This window comes from Grus americana, chromosome 35 (genome assembly GCF_028858705.1).
Source record: "Grus americana isolate bGruAme1 chromosome 35, bGruAme1.mat, whole genome shotgun sequence".
In the NCBI taxonomy this organism is placed as follows: Eukaryota; Metazoa; Chordata; class Aves; order Gruiformes; family Gruidae; genus Grus; species Grus americana.
The window spans coordinates 670,081-686,071 of NC_072886.1; positions in this window are offsets into that span (position 1 = coordinate 670,081).

Below are 15,991 nucleotides of genomic sequence, written 5' to 3' on the forward strand. Positions count from 1 at the left end.
CCTCTGCTCAGGCTCCATCTGCAGCTCCTGAAGGACTCTGTTCTCCCTGCAGGTCCTAGCCGATGGCTGGCAGTCCCAGGCAAGTACCTCAGGTGAAGTTCTCGGGGTGGCACTGGGGGTTACGGTCAGACAGAGGAACTCTGCCTGAAAACCTAAGATATTTTTAATATTTGAAAAAAAGGACTGCCTTTTCATCAGCTGAAAGATCAAATACTTCCAACACAATGTCAGTGGAAATTCTACATACCCAAGAAACCAGGTTGTGTAAAAAAAAAACCAAAACCCAAAAAACCCCAAAACCCAACGGTCTGGATGGGCGGGTCCAAAGAGTTCTGGTGAATGGACTTGAATCCATTTGGTGGCCAGTCCCAGAAGCGGTGTTTCCCAGGGCTCAGTACTGGGGCCAGGTCTCCTTAATATCTTTATCAATGATCTGGACGAGGGGCTCGAGTGTGCCCTCAGTAAGTTCGCAGACGACACCAAGTTGTGCGGGAGTGTTGATCTGCTGAAAGGTAGGAAGGGTCTGCAGAGGGATCTGCACAGGCTGGATCGATGGGCTGAGACCAGCTCTATGAGGTTTACCAAGGCTCAGTGCCGGGTCCTGCACTAGGCTCACAGCAACCCCAGGCAACGCTACAGGCTTGGGAAAGAAGAGCGGCTGGAAAGCTGCCTGGCGGAAAAGGACCTGGGGCTGTTGGTCGAGCGCCGGCTGAGGATGAGCCAGCAGCGTGCGCAGGTGGCCCAGGTGGCCAACAGCACCCTGGCTTGTAGGAGAAATCGTGTGGCCAGCGGGACTAGGGCAGTGATCGTCCCCCCGTAGTCAGCACTGGTGAGGCCGCACCTCGAGAACTGTGTTCAGTTTTGGGCCCCTTGCTAGAAGAACGACATGGAGGTGCTGGAGCACGTCCAGAGAAGGGCAATGCAGCGGGTGAAGGGTCTAGAGAAGAAGTCTGATGAGGAGCGGCTGAGGGAACTGGGGTTGTTTAGCCCGGAGAAGAGGAGGCTGAGGGGAGACCTGATGGCTCTCTACAGCTCCCTCAAAGGAGGTGGTAGTGAGGTGGGCGTTGGTCTCTTCACCCAACTAACTAGCAAACGGACAAGAGAAAACGGTCTCAAGTTGCGTCAGGGGAGGTTTAGATTGGCTATGAGGAAAAATTTCTTCACCGACAGAGTGGTCAGGCGTTGGAACAGGCTGCCCAGAGAGGTGCTGGAGTCACCATCCCTGGAGGCGTTCAAAAGACGCGTAGACGTGGCACTTTGGGACATGGTTTAGTAGACATGGTGGTGTCGGGTCAACGGTTGGACTTGATGATCTCAGAGGTCTTTTCCAACCTTCCGATTCCATGATTCTCTAATTAATGTTTGGGTTAGGGTTAGCGTCAGCCTTATGGTTAAGGTTAGGGTCAGGCTTCGGCTGTTTTTGATTGGACTGTTAGGGTAAGGTTTTGGGTGTTTTTGATTGGACCGTAAGGTTTGTAAATTTAGGGCTAGTGTAATGATTAGGGTTTGGATTCGGTTCAGCATTGGGGTCAGGTTTAGTGTCAGGGTTAGGGGTTGGGGTTTGGCCTGGGGTTACGGTGAGTCTCTGTGTTAGGGTTAGCATTAGGATTCGGGTTAGGGTCAGGTTTAGGGTATTTTTGATTGGCCCATAAGCGTTGTAAGTTTAGGGTTAGGGTTAGGATTAGGGTTAGGTTCATGGTTGGGGTTAAGTTCAGTGTCAGCGTTAGGGTTAGAGGTTAGGAATGGGGTCAGCCTCCGGTTAAATCTTAGTCTATTTTTCATGGAGTTAGTCTTAGGGTTATGGTCAGGATTGTGGTTAGCATTTGGGTTAGGGTCAGGGATCTTGTTAGGGTGAGGGTCAGAGTTAGGGCTAGGGTTATGGTCAGACTTAGGCTATTTTTGGCTGACTGTTAGGTTTTTAATGGTGAGGCTTAGGATTTGGCCTCAGGTTTGGGTAAGGGTCAGCTTGGGGTTTGGGTTATAGGTTAGGGTTTGATTATGGTTAGGGTCAGCCTTAAGGTTCGGGTTAGTTTAAGGGTAAGCCTTCTGGTTCGGATTAGTGTTCGGGTCAGGCCCAGGGTAGCAGTCAGGGGGACGCTTAGGCTATCTTTGGTTGACCGTAAGTATCGTAAGCGTTAGGGTTCAGGTTAGGCCTCGGATTAGTGTTTGGATCAGCCTTTGGGTTAGACTTAGGGTTAGGGTTAGCTTTAGGGTTGGGGTTAGGTCCGGGTTAGGTTTCAGGCTTAAGGTTAGTGTTAAGGTTAGGGTCAGGCTTATGGTTAGGGTTAGGCCCAGGGTCACAGTTAGGGTCAGGCTTAGGTTATTTTTACTTAAACTGTGAGGGTTAGGGTTAGTGTAGGCTTTAGGGTTAGGATCAGGGTTAGGCTTCAGCTATTTGTGATTGGACTGGAATGGTTGAAATTTTAGGGTCAGTCTTACAGTTAGGGTTAGGGTTAGAGTTAGGTTTAGAGTCAGGGTAGGATTATGGCTAGGGTTAGGGTTAGGGTCAGGCTTAGGGTATTTTTGATTGGACCGTAAGGCTTGTAAGTTTAAGGTTAGGGTTAGGATAAGGATTAGGTTCCGGTTTAGGGTTAGGGTTAGGGCCAGGTTTAGGGTTAGGGTTAGGGTCAGGGTCAGGGTCAGGCTTCGGGTATTTTTGATTGCACCATAAAGGTTGTAAGTTGAGGGTTCGGTTTAGTTTTAGCGTCACGGTTGTGGTTAGGGGTTAGGGTTTTGGTTAGAATGGGGTAAGGCTCAAGTCTTTTTCAGGCTCTTTTTCATTAGGTCATGGTTTGGGTTTAGGGTCAGGATAAGGTTAGGACGTGGGTTCGGGTTATGCCTAGGGTTTGGGTTATGGTTCGGATTAGGATTAGAGTCAGGCTTAGGGTATTTTTGATGAGACCATCAAGTTTGTAAATTTAGGGTTAGGGTTCGGGTTAGGGTCAGGGTAGGGTTAGGTCAAGGGTTAGGGTTAGGTTTAGGGTAATGGTTAGAGTTAGGGCAAGGATCAGGTTTAGGCGCAGGGTTAGGGTCAGGGTATGGTTAGTGTTGGGGTTAGGTTTAGGATTGGATTTCGGGTTGGTTTTAGGGTCAGGGTTAGGTCTTGGGTTATGGTTAGGGTCAGCCTTATGGTTAGTGTTAGGCTTAGGGTGAGGTTCAGTTTGACGGTATTTTTGATTGATTGGGCCATAAGGATTGTAAGTTTAGGCTTAGGGTTAGGGTTAAGATTAGGCTTAGGATAGGTTTCGGGCTAGGGTTAGATTTCCTGTTAAGGTTAGCATTTTTGTTGGGGTTGGGGGTTAGGATTAGGATCCGAGTCGGGTTTAGAGTAAGGGTCAGGGTTAGGGTTAGGGTTGGGATTAGGGTCAGGGTTTGGGTTAGGTTTACTCTCTAGGTTAATGTTTGGGCTAGGAATCCATTTGGGTTCTGTTCAGGGTTAGGGTTAATCTTAGGGTTAGGATTAGGGTCAGGCTTTGGGTATTTTTGCTTGGACTGTAAGGGTTGTAAGTTTAGGGTTGGGATTAGGTTGAGTGTCAGGCTTAGGGTATTTTCTCTTTGACCCTATGGTTTGTAAGATTGAGGTTTTGGTTAGGCTCAGGTTATTTTTTGTTATTACAGGGACCCAAGACATCTGATTGCAGTTTCGGTGCCCTCGTCCCTCTGCTCGGGCTCCATCTGCAGCTCCTGAAGGACTCTGTTCTCCCTGCAGGTCCTAGCCGATGGCTGGCAGTCCCAGGCAAGTACCTCAGGTGAAGTTCTCGGGGTGGCACTGGGGGTTACGGTCAGACAGAGGAACTCTGCCTGAAAACCTAAGATATTTTTAATATTTGAAAAAAAGGACTGCCTTTTCATCAGCTGAAAGATCAAATACTTCCAACACAATGTCAGTGGAAATTCTACATACCCAAGAAACCAGGTTGTGTAAAAAAAAAACCAAAACCCAAAAAACCCCAAAACCCAACGGTCTGGATGGGCGGGTCCAAAGAGTTCTGGTGAATGGACTTGAATCCATTTGGTGGCCAGTCCCAGAAGCGGTGTTTCCCAGGGCTCAGTACTGGGGCCAGGTCTCCTTAATATCTTTATCAATGATCTGGACGAGGGGCTCGAGTGTGCCCTCAGTAAGTTCGCAGACGACACCAAGTTGTGCGGGAGTGTTGATCTGCTGAAAGGTAGGAAGGGTCTGCAGAGGGATCTGCACAGGCTGGATCGATGGGCTGAGACCAGCTCTATGAGGTTTACCAAGGCTCAGTGCCGGGTCCTGCACTTGGCTCACAGCAACCCCAGGCAACGCTACAGGCTTGGGAAAGAAGAGCGGCTGGAAAGCTGCCTGGCGGAAAAGGACCTGGGGCTGTTGGTCGAGCGCCGGCTGAGGATGAGCCAGCAGCGTGCGCAGGTGGCCAAGGTGGCCAACAGCACCCTGGCTTGTAGGAGAAATCGTGTGGCCAGCGGGACTAGGGCAGTGATCGTCCCCCCGTAGTCGGCACTGGTGAGGCCGCACCTCGAGAACACCTGTGTTCAGTTTTGGGCCCCTTGCTAGAAGAACGACATGGAGGTGCTGGAGCACGTCCAGAGAAGGGCAATGCAGCGGGTGAAGGGTCTAGAGAAGAAGTCTGATGAGGAGCGGCTGAGGGAACTGGGGTTGTTTAGCCCGGAGAAGAGGAGGCTGAGGGGAGACCTGATGGCTCTCTACAGCTCCCTCAAAGGAGGTGGTAGTGAGGTGGGCGTTGGTCTCTTCACCCAACTAACTAGCAAACGGACAAGAGAAAACGGTCTCAAGTTGCGTCAGGGGAGGTTTAGATTGGCTATGAGGAAAAATTTCTTCACCGACAGAGTGGTCAGGCGTTGGAACAGGCTGCCCAGAGAGGTGCTGGAGTCACCATCCCTGGAGGCGTTCAAAAGACGCGTAGACGTGGCACTTTGGGACATGGTTTAGTAGACATGGTGGTGTCGGGTCAACGGTTGGACTTGATGATCTCAGAGGTCTTTTCCAACCTTCCGATTCCATGATTCTCTAATTAATGTTTGGGTTAGGGTTAGCGTCAGCCTTATGGTTAAGGTTAGGGTCAGGCTTCGGCTGTTTTTGATTGGACTGTTAGGGTAAGGTTTTGGGTGTTTTTGATTGGACCGTAAGGTTTGTAAATTTAGGGCTAGTGTAATGATTAGGGTTTGGATTCGGTTCAGCATTGGGGTCAGGTTTAGTGTCAGGGTTAGGGGTTGGGGTTTGGCCTGGGGTTACGGTGAGTCTCTGTGTTAGGGTTAGCATTAGGATTCGGGTTAGGGTCAGGTTTAGGGTATTTTTGATTGGCCCATAAGCGTTGTAAGTTTAGGGTTAGGGTTAGGATTAGGGTTAGGGTTAGGTTTGTTATAGTTGAATTGAGACAAATAGAGTCCAAAGTAAATTCAATCTGTATTTATTAAGGTAGGAAAGCAAAAGCAGCGCTGGGCGGCCGGGGAGCCGCGGCTCCGCCAAGGGCTCGCGAATTCAAACAAGCTAAGCAGCCCCCTTTATAGGTTGATTTTCGCGCCTTTCGGCTTCTTGGGTTATCGTGGCTCCTCCAAGTCTGGGTAGTTTGTTACAGAGATACAAGTTGTCATAGTAACATAGCACTGCAATTTGCAACATTTTGGTTAAGCCTCGCCAAACAGGATGTTCTCTGGTGCAGCATGGTGCAGAAAGATTGCTTTTTCTCATCTAACCCATTTTGATCACCAAATTACCTCCAATTCCTTATTACAGGTTCATGGTTGGGGTTAAGTTCAGTGTCAGCGTTAGGGTTAGAGGTTAGGAATGGGGTCAGCCTCCGGTTACATCTTAGTCTATTTTTCATGGAGTTAGTCTTAGGGTTATGGTCAGGATTGTGGTTAGCATTTGGGTTAGGGTCAGGGATCTTGTTAGGGTGAGGGTCAGAGTTAGGGCTAGGGTTATGGTCAGACAGGCTATTTTTGGCTGACTGTTAGGTTTTTAATGGTGAGGCTTAGGATTTGGCCTCAGGTTTGGGTAAGGGTCAGCTTGGGGTTTGGGTTATAGGTTAGGGTTTGATTATGGTTAGGGTCAGCCTTAAGGTTCGGGTTAGTTTAAGGGTAAGCCTTCTGGTTCGGATTAGTGTTCGGGTCAGGCCCAGGGTAGCAGTCAGGGGGACGCTTAGGCTATCTTTGGTTGACCGTAAGTATCGTAAGCGTTAGGGTTCAGGTTAGGCCTCGGATTAGTGTTTGGATCAGCCTTTGGGTTAGACTTAGGGTTAGGGTTAGCTTTAGGGTTGGGGTTAGGTCCGGGTTAGGTTTCAGGCTTAAGGTTAGTGTTAAGGTTAGGGTCAGGCTTATGGTTAGGGTTAGGCCCAGGGTCACAGTTAGGGTCAGGCTTAGGTTATTTTTACTTAAACTGTGAGGGTTAGGGTTAGTGTAGGCTTTAGGGTTAGGATCAGGGTTAGGCTTCGGCTATTTGTGATTGGACTGGAATGGTTGAAATTTTAGGGTCAGTCTTACAGTTAGGGTTAGGGTTAGAGTTAGGTTTAGAGTCAGGGTAGGATTATGGCTAGGGTTAGGGTTAGGGTCAGGCTTAGGGTATTTTTGATTGGACCGTAAGGCTTGTAAGTTTAAGGTTAGGGTTAGGATAAGGATTAGGTTCCGGTTTAGGGTTAGGGTTAGGGCCAGGTTTAGGGTTAGGGTCAGGGTCAGGGTCAGGGTCAGGCTTCGGGTATTTTTGATTGCACCATAAAGGTTGTAAGTTGAGGGTTCGGTTTAGTTTTAGCGTCACGGTTGTGGTTAGGGGTTAGGGTTTTGGTTAGAATGGGGTAAGGCTCAAGTCTTTTTCAGGCTCTTTTTCATTAGGTCATGGTTTGGGTTTAGGGTCAGGATAAGGTTAGGACGTGGGTTCGGGTTATGCCTAGGGTTTGGGTTATGGTTCGGATTAGGATTAGAGTCAGGCTTAGGGTATTTTTGATGAGACCATCAAGTTTGTAAATTTAGGGTTAGGGTTCGGGTTAGGGTCAGGGTAGGGTTAGGTCAAGGGTTAGGGTTAGGTTTAGGGTAATGGTTAGAGTTAGGGCAAGGATCAGGTTTAGGCGCAGGGTTAGGGTCAGGGTATGGTTAGTGTTGGGGTTAGGTTTAGGATTGGATTTCGGGTTGGTTTTAGGGTCAGGGTTAGGTCTTGGGTTATGGTTAGGGTCAGCCTTATGGTTAGTGTTAGGCTTAGGGTGAGGTTCAGTTTGACGGTATTTTTGATTGATTGGGCCATAAGGATTGTAAATTTAGGCTTAGGGTTAGGGTTAAGATTAGGCTTAGGATAGGTTTCGGGCTAGGGTTAGATTTCCTGTTAAGGTTAGCATTTTTGTTGGGGTTGGGGGTTAGGATTAGGATCCGAGTCGGGTTTAGAGTAAGGGTCAGGGTTAGGGTTAGGGTTGGGATTAGGGTCAGGGTTTGGGTTAGGTTTACTCTCTAGGTTAATGTTTGGGCTAGGAATCCATTTGGGTTCTGTTCAGGGTTAGGGTTAATCTTAGGGTTAGGATTAGGGTCAGGCTTTGGGTATTTTTGCTTGGACTGTAAGGGTTGTAAGTTTAGGGTTGGGATTAGGTTGAGTGTCAGGCTTAGGGTATTTTCTCTTTGACCCTATGGTTTGTAAGATTGAGGTTTTGGTTAGGCTCAGGTTATTTTTTGTTATTACAGGGACCCAAGACATCTGATTGCAGTTTCGGTGCCCTCGTCCCTCTGCTCGGGCTCCATCTGCAGCTCCTGAAGGACTCTGTTCTCCCTGCAGGTCCTAGCCGATGGCTGGCAGTCCCAGGCAAGTACCTCAGGTGAAGTTCTCGGGGTGGCACTGGGGGTTACGGTCAGACAGAGGAACTCTGCCTGAAAACCTAAGATATTTTTAATATTTGAAAAAAAGGACTGCCTTTTCATCAGCTGAAAGATCAAATACTTCCAACACAATGTCAGTGGAAATTCTACATACCCAAGAAACCAGGTTGTGTAAAAAAAAAACCAAAACCCAAAAAACCCCAAAACCCAACGGTCTGGATGGGCGGGTCCAAAGAGTTCTGGTGAATGGACTTGAATCCATTTGGTGGCCAGTCCCAGAAGCGGTGTTTCCCAGGGCTCAGTACTGGGGCCAGGTCTCCTTAATATCTTTATCAATGATCTGGACGAGGGGCTCGAGTGTGCCCTCAGTAAGTTCGCAGACGACACCAAGTTGTGCGGGAGTGTTGATCTGCTGAAAGGTAGGAAGGGTCTGCAGAGGGATCTGCACAGGCTGGATCGATGGGCTGAGACCAGCTCTATGAGGTTTACCAAGGCTCAGTGCCGGGTCCTGCACTTGGCTCACAGCAACCCCAGGCAACGCTACAGGCTTGGGAAAGAAGAGCGGCTGGAAAGCTGCCTGGCGGAAAAGGACCTGGGGCTGTTGGTCGAGCGCCGGCTGAGGATGAGCCAGCAGCGTGCGCAGGTGGCCAAGGTGGCCAACAGCACCCTGGCTTGTAGGAGAAATCGTGTGGCCAGCGGGACTAGGGCAGTGATCGTCCCCCCGTAGTCGGCACTGGTGAGGCCGCACCTCGAGAACACCTGTGTTCAGTTTTGGGCCCCTTGCTAGAAGAACGACATGGAGGTGCTGGAGCACGTCCAGAGAAGGGCAATGCAGCGGGTGAAGGGTCTAGAGAAGAAGTCTGATGAGGAGCGGCTGAGGGAACTGGGGTTGTTTAGCCCGGAGAAGAGGAGGCTGAGGGGAGACCTGATGGCTCTCTACAGCTCCCTCAAAGGAGGTGGTAGTGAGGTGGGCGTTGGTCTCTTCACCCAACTAACTAGCAAACGGACAAGAGAAAACGGTCTCAAGTTGCGTCAGGGGAGGTTTAGATTGGCTATGAGGAAAAATTTCTTCACCGACAGAGTGGTCAGGCGTTGGAACAGGCTGCCCAGAGAGGTGCTGGAGTCACCATCCCTGGAGGCGTTCAAAAGACGCGTAGACGTGGCACTTTGGGACATGGTTTAGTAGACATGGTGGTGTCGGGTCAACGGTTGGACTTGATGATCTCAGAGGTCTTTTCCAACCTTCCGATTCCATGATTCTCTAATTAATGTTTGGGTTAGGGTTAGCGTCAGCCTTATGGTTAAGGTTAGGGTCAGGCTTCGGCTGTTTTTGATTGGACTGTTAGGGTAAGGTTTTGGGTGTTTTTGATTGGACCGTAAGGTTTGTAAATTTAGGGCTAGTGTAATGATTAGGGTTTGGATTCGGTTCAGCATTGGGGTCAGGTTTAGTGTCAGGGTTAGGGGTTGGGGTTTGGCCTGGGGTTACGGTGAGTCTCTGTGTTAGGGTTAGCATTAGGATTCGGGTTAGGGTCAGGTTTAGGGTATTTTTGATTGGCCCATAAGCGTTGTAAGTTTAGGGTTAGGGTTAGGATTAGGGTTAGGGTTAGGTTTGTTATAGTTGAATTGAGACAAATAGAGTCCAAAGTAAATTCAATCTGTATTTATTAAGGTAGGAAAGCAAAAGCAGCGCTGGGCGGCCGGGGAGCCGCGGCTCCGCCAAGGGCTCGCGAATTCAAACAAGCTAAACAGCCCCCTTTATAGGTTGATTTTTGTGCCTTTCGGCTTCTTGGGTTATCGTGGCTCCTCCAAGTCTGGGTAGTTTGTTACAGAGATACAAGTTGTCATAGTAACATAGCACTGCAATTTGCAACATTTTGGTTAAGCCTCGCCAAACAGGATGTTCTCTGGTGCAGCATGGTGCAGAAAGATTGCTTTTTCTCATCTAACCCATTTTGATCACCAAATTACCTCCAATTCCTTATTACAGGTTCATGGTTGGGGTTAAGTTCAGTGTCAGCGTTAGGGTTAGAGGTTAGGAATGGGGTCAGCCTCCGGTTAAATCTTAGTCTATTTTTCATGGAGTTAGTCTTAGGGTTATGGTCAGGATTGTGGTTAGCATTTGGGTTAGGGTCAGGGATCTTGTTAGGGTGAGGGTCAGAGTTAGGGCTAGGGTTATGGTCAGACAGGCTATTTTTGGCTGACTGTTAGGTTTTTAATGGTGAGGCTTAGGATTTGGCCTCAGGTTTGGGTAAGGGTCAGCTTGGGGTTTGGGTTATAGGTTAGGGTTTGATTATGGTTAGGGTCAGCCTTAAGGTTCGGGTTAGTTTAAGGGTAAGCCTTCTGGTTCGGATTAGTGTTCGGGTCAGGCCCAGGGTAGCAGTCAGGGGGACGCTTAGGCTATCTTTGGTTGACCGTAAGTATCGTAAGCGTTAGGGTTCAGGTTAGGCCTCGGATTAGTGTTTGGATCAGCCTTTGGGTTAGACTTAGGGTTAGGGTTAGCTTTAGGGTTGGGGTTAGGGCCGGGTTAGGTTTCAGGCTTAAGGTTAGTGTTAAGGTTAGGGTCAGGCTTATGGTTAGGGTTAGGCCCAGGGTCACAGTTAGGGTCAGGCTTAGGTTATTTTTACTTAAACTGTGAGGGTTAGGGTTAGTGTAGGCTTTAGGGTTAGGATCAGGGTTAGGCTTCGGCTATTTGTGATTGGACTGGAATGGTTGAAATTTTAGGGTCAGTCTTACAGTTAGGGTTAGGGTTAGAGTTAGGTTTAGAGTCAGGGTAGGATTATGGCTAGGGTTAGGGTTAGGGTCAGGCTTAGGGTATTTTTGATTGGACCGTAAGGCTTGTAAGTTTAAGGTTCGGGTTAGGATAAGGATTAGGTTCCGGTTTAGGGTTAGGGTTAGGGCCAGGTTTAGGGTTAGGGTTAGGGTCAGGGTCAGGGTCAGGCTTCGGGTATTTTTGATTGCACCATAAAGGTTGTAAGTTGAGGGTTCGGTTTAGTTTTAGCGTCACGGTTGTGGTTAGGGGTTAGGGTTTTGGTTAGAATGGGGTAAGGCTCAAGTCTTTTTCAGGCTCTTTTTCATTAGGTCATGGTTTGGGTTTAGGGTCAGGATAAGGTTAGGACGTGGGTTCGGGTTATGCCTAGGGTTTGGGTTATGGTTCGGATTAGGATTAGAGTCAGGCTTAGGGTATTTTTGATGAGACCATCAAGTTTGTAAATTTAGGGTTAGGGTTCGGGTTAGGGTCAGGGTAGGGTTAGGTCAAGGGTTAGGGTTAGGTTTAGGGTAATGGTTAGAGTTAGGGCAAGGATCAGGTTTAGGCGCAGGGTTAGGGTCAGGGTATGGTTAGTGTTGGGGTTAGGTTTAGGATTGGATTTCGGGTTGGTTTTAGGGTCAGGGTTAGGTCTTGGGTTATGGTTAGGGTCAGCCTTATGGTTAGTGTTAGGCTTAGGGTGAGGTTCAGTTTGACGGTATTTTTGATTGATTGGGCCATAAGGATTGTAAATTTAGGCTTAGGGTTAGGGTTAAGATTAGGCTTAGGATAGGTTTCGGGCTAGGGTTAGATTTCCTGTTAAGGTTAGCATTTTTGTTGGGGTTGGGGGTTAGGATTAGGATCCGAGTCGGGTTTAGAGTAAGGGTCAGGGTTAGGGTTAGGGTTGGGATTAGGGTCAGGGTTTGGGTTAGGTTTACTCTCTAGGTTAATGTTTGGGCTAGGAATCCATTTGGGTTCTGTTCAGGGTTAGGGTTAATCTTAGGGTTAGGATTAGGGTCAGGCTTTGGGTATTTTTGCTTGGACTGTAAGGGTTGTAAGTTTAGGGTTGGGATTAGGTTGAGTGTCAGGCTTAGGGTATTTTCTCTTTGACCCTATGGTTTGTAAGATTGAGGTTTTGGTTAGGCTCAGGTTATGTTTTGTTATTACAGGGACCCAAGACATCTGATTGCAGTTTCGGTGCCCTCGTCCCTCTGCTCGGGCTCCATCTGCAGCTCCTGAAGGACTCTGTTCTCCCTGCAGGTCCTAGCCGATGGCTGGCAGTCCCAGGCAAGTACCTCAGGTGAAGTTCTCGGGGTGGCACTGGGGGTTACGGTCAGACAGAGGAACTCTGCCTGAAAACCTAAGATATTTTTAATATTTGAAAAAAAGGACTGCCTTTTCATCAGCTGAAAGATCAAATACTTCCAACACAATGTCAGTGGAAATTCTACATACCCAAGAAACCAGGTTGTGTAAAAAAAAAAACAAAACCCAAAAAACCCCAAAACCCAACGGTCTGGATGGGCGGGTCCAAAGAGTTCTGGTGAATGGACTTGAATCCATTTGGTGGCCAGTCCCAGAAGCGGTGTTTCCCAGGGCTCAGTACTGGGGCCAGGTCTCCTTAATATCTTTATCAATGATCTGGACGAGGGGCTCGAGTGTGCCCTCAGTAAGTTCGCAGACAACACCAAGTTGTGCGGGAGTGTTGATCTGCTGAAAGGTAGGAAGGGTCTGCAGAGGGATCTGCACAGGCTGGATCGATGGGCTGAGACCAGCTCTATGAGGTTTACCAAGGCTCAGTGCCGGGTCCTGCACTTGGCTCACAGCAACCCCAGGCAACGCTACAGGCTTGGGAAAGAAGAGCGGCTGGAAAGCTGCCTGGCGGAAAAGGACCTGGGGCTGTTGGTCGAGCGCCGGCTGAGGATGAGCCAGCAGCGTGCGCAGGTGGCCAAGGTGGCCAACAGCACCCTGGCTTGTAGGAGAAATCGTGTGGCCAGCGGGACTAGGGCAGTGATCGTCCCCCCGTAGTCGGCACTGGTGAGGCCGCACCTCGAGAACACCTGTGTTCAGTTTTGGGCCCCTTGCTAGAAGAACGACATGGAGGTGCTGGAGCACGTCCAGAGAAGGGCAATGCAGCGGGTGAAGGGTCTAGAGAAGAAGTCTGATGAGGAGCGGCTGAGGGAACTGGGGTTGTTTAGCCCGGAGAAGAGGAGGCTGAGGGGAGACCTGATGGCTCTCTACAGCTCCCTCAAAGGAGGTGGTAGTGAGGTGGGCGTTGGTCTCTTCACCCAACTAACTAGCAAACGGACAAGAGAAAACGGTCTCAAGTTGCGTCAGGGGAGGTTTAGATTGGCTATGAGGAAAAATTTCTTCACCGACAGAGTGGTCAGGCGTTGGAACAGGCTGCCCAGAGAGGTGCTGGAGTCACCATCCCTGGAGGCGTTCAAAAGACGCGTAGACGTGGCACTTTGGGACGTGGTTTAGTAGACATGGTGGTGTCGGGTCAACGGTTGGACTTGATGATCTCAGAGGTCTTTTCCAACCTTCCGATTCCATGATTCTCTAATTAATGTTTGGGTTAGGGTTAGCGTCAGCCTTATGGTTAAGGTTAGGGTCAGGCTTCGGCTGTTTTTGATTGGACTGTTAGGGTAAGGTTTTGGGTGTTTTTGATTGGACCGTAAGGTTTGTAAATTTAGGGCTAGTGTAATGATTAGGGTTTGGATTCGGTTCAGCATTGGGGTCAGGTTTAGTGTCAGGGTTAGGGGTTGGGGTTTGGCCTGGGGTTACGTTGAGTCTCTGTGTTAGGGTTAGCATTAGGATTCGGGTTAGGGTCAGGTTTAGGGTATTTTTGATTGGCCCATAAGCGTTGTAAGTTAGGGTTAGGGTTAGGATTAGGGTTAGGGTTAGGTTCATGGTTGGGGTTAAGTTCAGTGTCAGCGTTAGGGTTAGAGGTTAGGAATGGGGTCAGCCTCCGGTTAAATCTTAGTCTATTTTTCATGGAGTTAGTCTTAGGGTTATGGTCAGGATTCTGGTTAGCATTTGGGTTAGGGTCAGGGATCTTGTTAGGGTGAGGGTCGGAGTTAGGGCTAGGGTTATGGTCAGACTTAGGCTATTTTTGGCTGACTGTTAGGTTTTTAATGGTGAGGCTTCGGATTTGGCCTCAGGTTTGGGTAAGGGTCAGCTTGGGGTTTGGGTTATAGGTTAGGGTTTGATTATGGTTAGGGTCAGCCTTAAGGTTCGGGTTAGTTTAAGGGTAAGCCTTCTGGTTCGGATTAGGGTTCGGGTCAGGCCCAGGGTAACAGTCAGGGGGACGCTTAGGCTATCTTTGGTTGACCGTAAGTATCGTAAGCGTTAGGGTTCAGGTTAGGCCTCGGATTAGTGTTTGGATCAGCCTTTGGGTTAGACTTAGGGTTAGGGTTAGCTTTAGGGTTGGGGTTAGGTCCGGGTTAGGTTTCAGGCTTAAGGTTAGTGTTAAGGTTAGGGTCAGGCTTATGGTTAGGGTTAGGCCCAGGGTCACAGTTAGGGTCAGGCTTAGGTTATTTTTACTTAAACTGTGAGGGTTAGGGTTAGTGTAGGCTTTAGGGTTAGGATCAGGGTTAGGCTTCGGCTATTTGTGATTGGACTGGAATGGTTGAAATTTTAGGGTCAGTCTTACAGTTAGGGTTAGGGTTAGAGTTAGGTTTAGAGTCAGGGTAGGATTATGGCTAGGGTTAGGGTTAGGGTCAGGCTTAGGGTATTTTTGATTGGACCGTAAGGCTTGTAAGTTTAAGGTTAGGGTTAGGATAAGGATTAGGTTCCGGTTTAGGTTTAGGGTTAGGGCCAGGTTTAGGGTTAGGGTTAGGGTCAGGGTCAGGGTCAGGCTTCGGGTATTTTTGATTGCACCATAAAGGTTGTAAGTTGAGGGTTCGGTTTAGTTTTAGCGTCACGGTTGTGGTTAGGGGTTAGGGTTTTGGTTAGAATGGGGTAAGGCTCAAGTCTTTTTCAGGCTCTTTTTCATTAGGTCATGGTTTGGGTTTAGGGTCAGGATAAGGTTAGGATGTGGGTTCGGGTTATGCCTAGGGTTTGGGTTATGGTTCGGATTAGGATTAGAGTCAGGCTTAGGGTATTTTTGATGAGACCATCAAGTTTGTAAATTTAGGGTTAGGGTTCGGGTTAGGGTCAGGGTAGGGTTAGGTCAAGGGTTAGGGTTAGGTTTAGGGTAATGGTTAGAGTTAGGGCAAGGATCAGGTTTAGGCGCAGGGTTAGGGTCAGGGTATGGTTAGTGTTGGGGTTAGGTTTAGGATTGGATTTCGGGTTGGTTTTAGGGTCAGGGTTAGGTCTTGGGTTATGGTTAGGGTCAGCCTTATGGTTAGTGTTAGGCTTAGGGTGAGGTTCAGTTTGACGGTATTTTTGATTGATTGGGCCATAAGGATTGTAAATTTAGGCTTAGGGTTAGGGTTAAGATTAGGCTTAGGATAGGTTTCGGGCTAGGGTTAGATTTCCTGTTAAGGTTAGCATTTTTGTTGGGGTTGGGGGTTAGGATTAGGATCCGAGTCAGGTTTAGAGTAAGGGTCAGGGTTAGGGTTAGGGTTGGGATTAGGGTCAGGGTTTGGGTTAGGTTTACTCTCTAGGTTAATGTTTGGGCTAGGAATCCATTTGGGTTCTGTTCAGGGTTAGGGTTAATCTTAGGGTTAGGATTAGGGTCAGGCTTTGGGTATTTTTGCTTGGACTGTAAGGGTTGTAAGTTTAGGGTTGGGATTAGGTTGAGTGTCAGGCTTAGGGTATTTTCTCTTTGACCCTATGGTTTGTAAGATTGAGGTTTTGGTTAGGCTCAGGTTATGTTTTGTTACTACAGGGACCCAAGACATCTGATTGCAGTTTCGGTGCCCTCGTCCCTCTGCTCGGGCTCCATCTGCAGCTCCTGAAGGACTCTGTTCTCCCTGCAGGTCCTAGCCGATGGCTGGCAGTCCCAGGCAAGTACCTCAGGTGAAGTTCTCGGGGTGGCACTGGGGGGTTACGGTCAGACAGAGGAACTCTGCCTGAAAACCTAAGATATTTTTAATATTTGAAAAAAAGGACTGCCTTTTCATCAGCTGAAAGATCAAATACTTCCAACACAATGTCAGTGGAAATTCTACATACCCAAGAAACCAGGTTGTGTAAAAAAAAAACCAAAACCCAAAAAACCCCAAAACCCAACGGTCTGGATGGGCGGGTCCAAAGAGTTCTGGTGAATGGACTTGAATCCATTTGGTGGCCAGTCCCAGAAGCGGTGTTTCCCAGGGCTCAGTACTGGGGCCAGGTCTCCTTAATATCTTTATCAATGATCTGGACGAGGGGCTCGAGTGTGCCCTCAGTAAGTTCGCAGACGACACCAAGTTGTGCGGGAGTGTTGATCTGCTGAAAGGTAGGAAGGGTCTGCAGAGGGATCTGCACAGGCTGGATCGATGGGCTGAGACCAGCTCTATGAGGTTT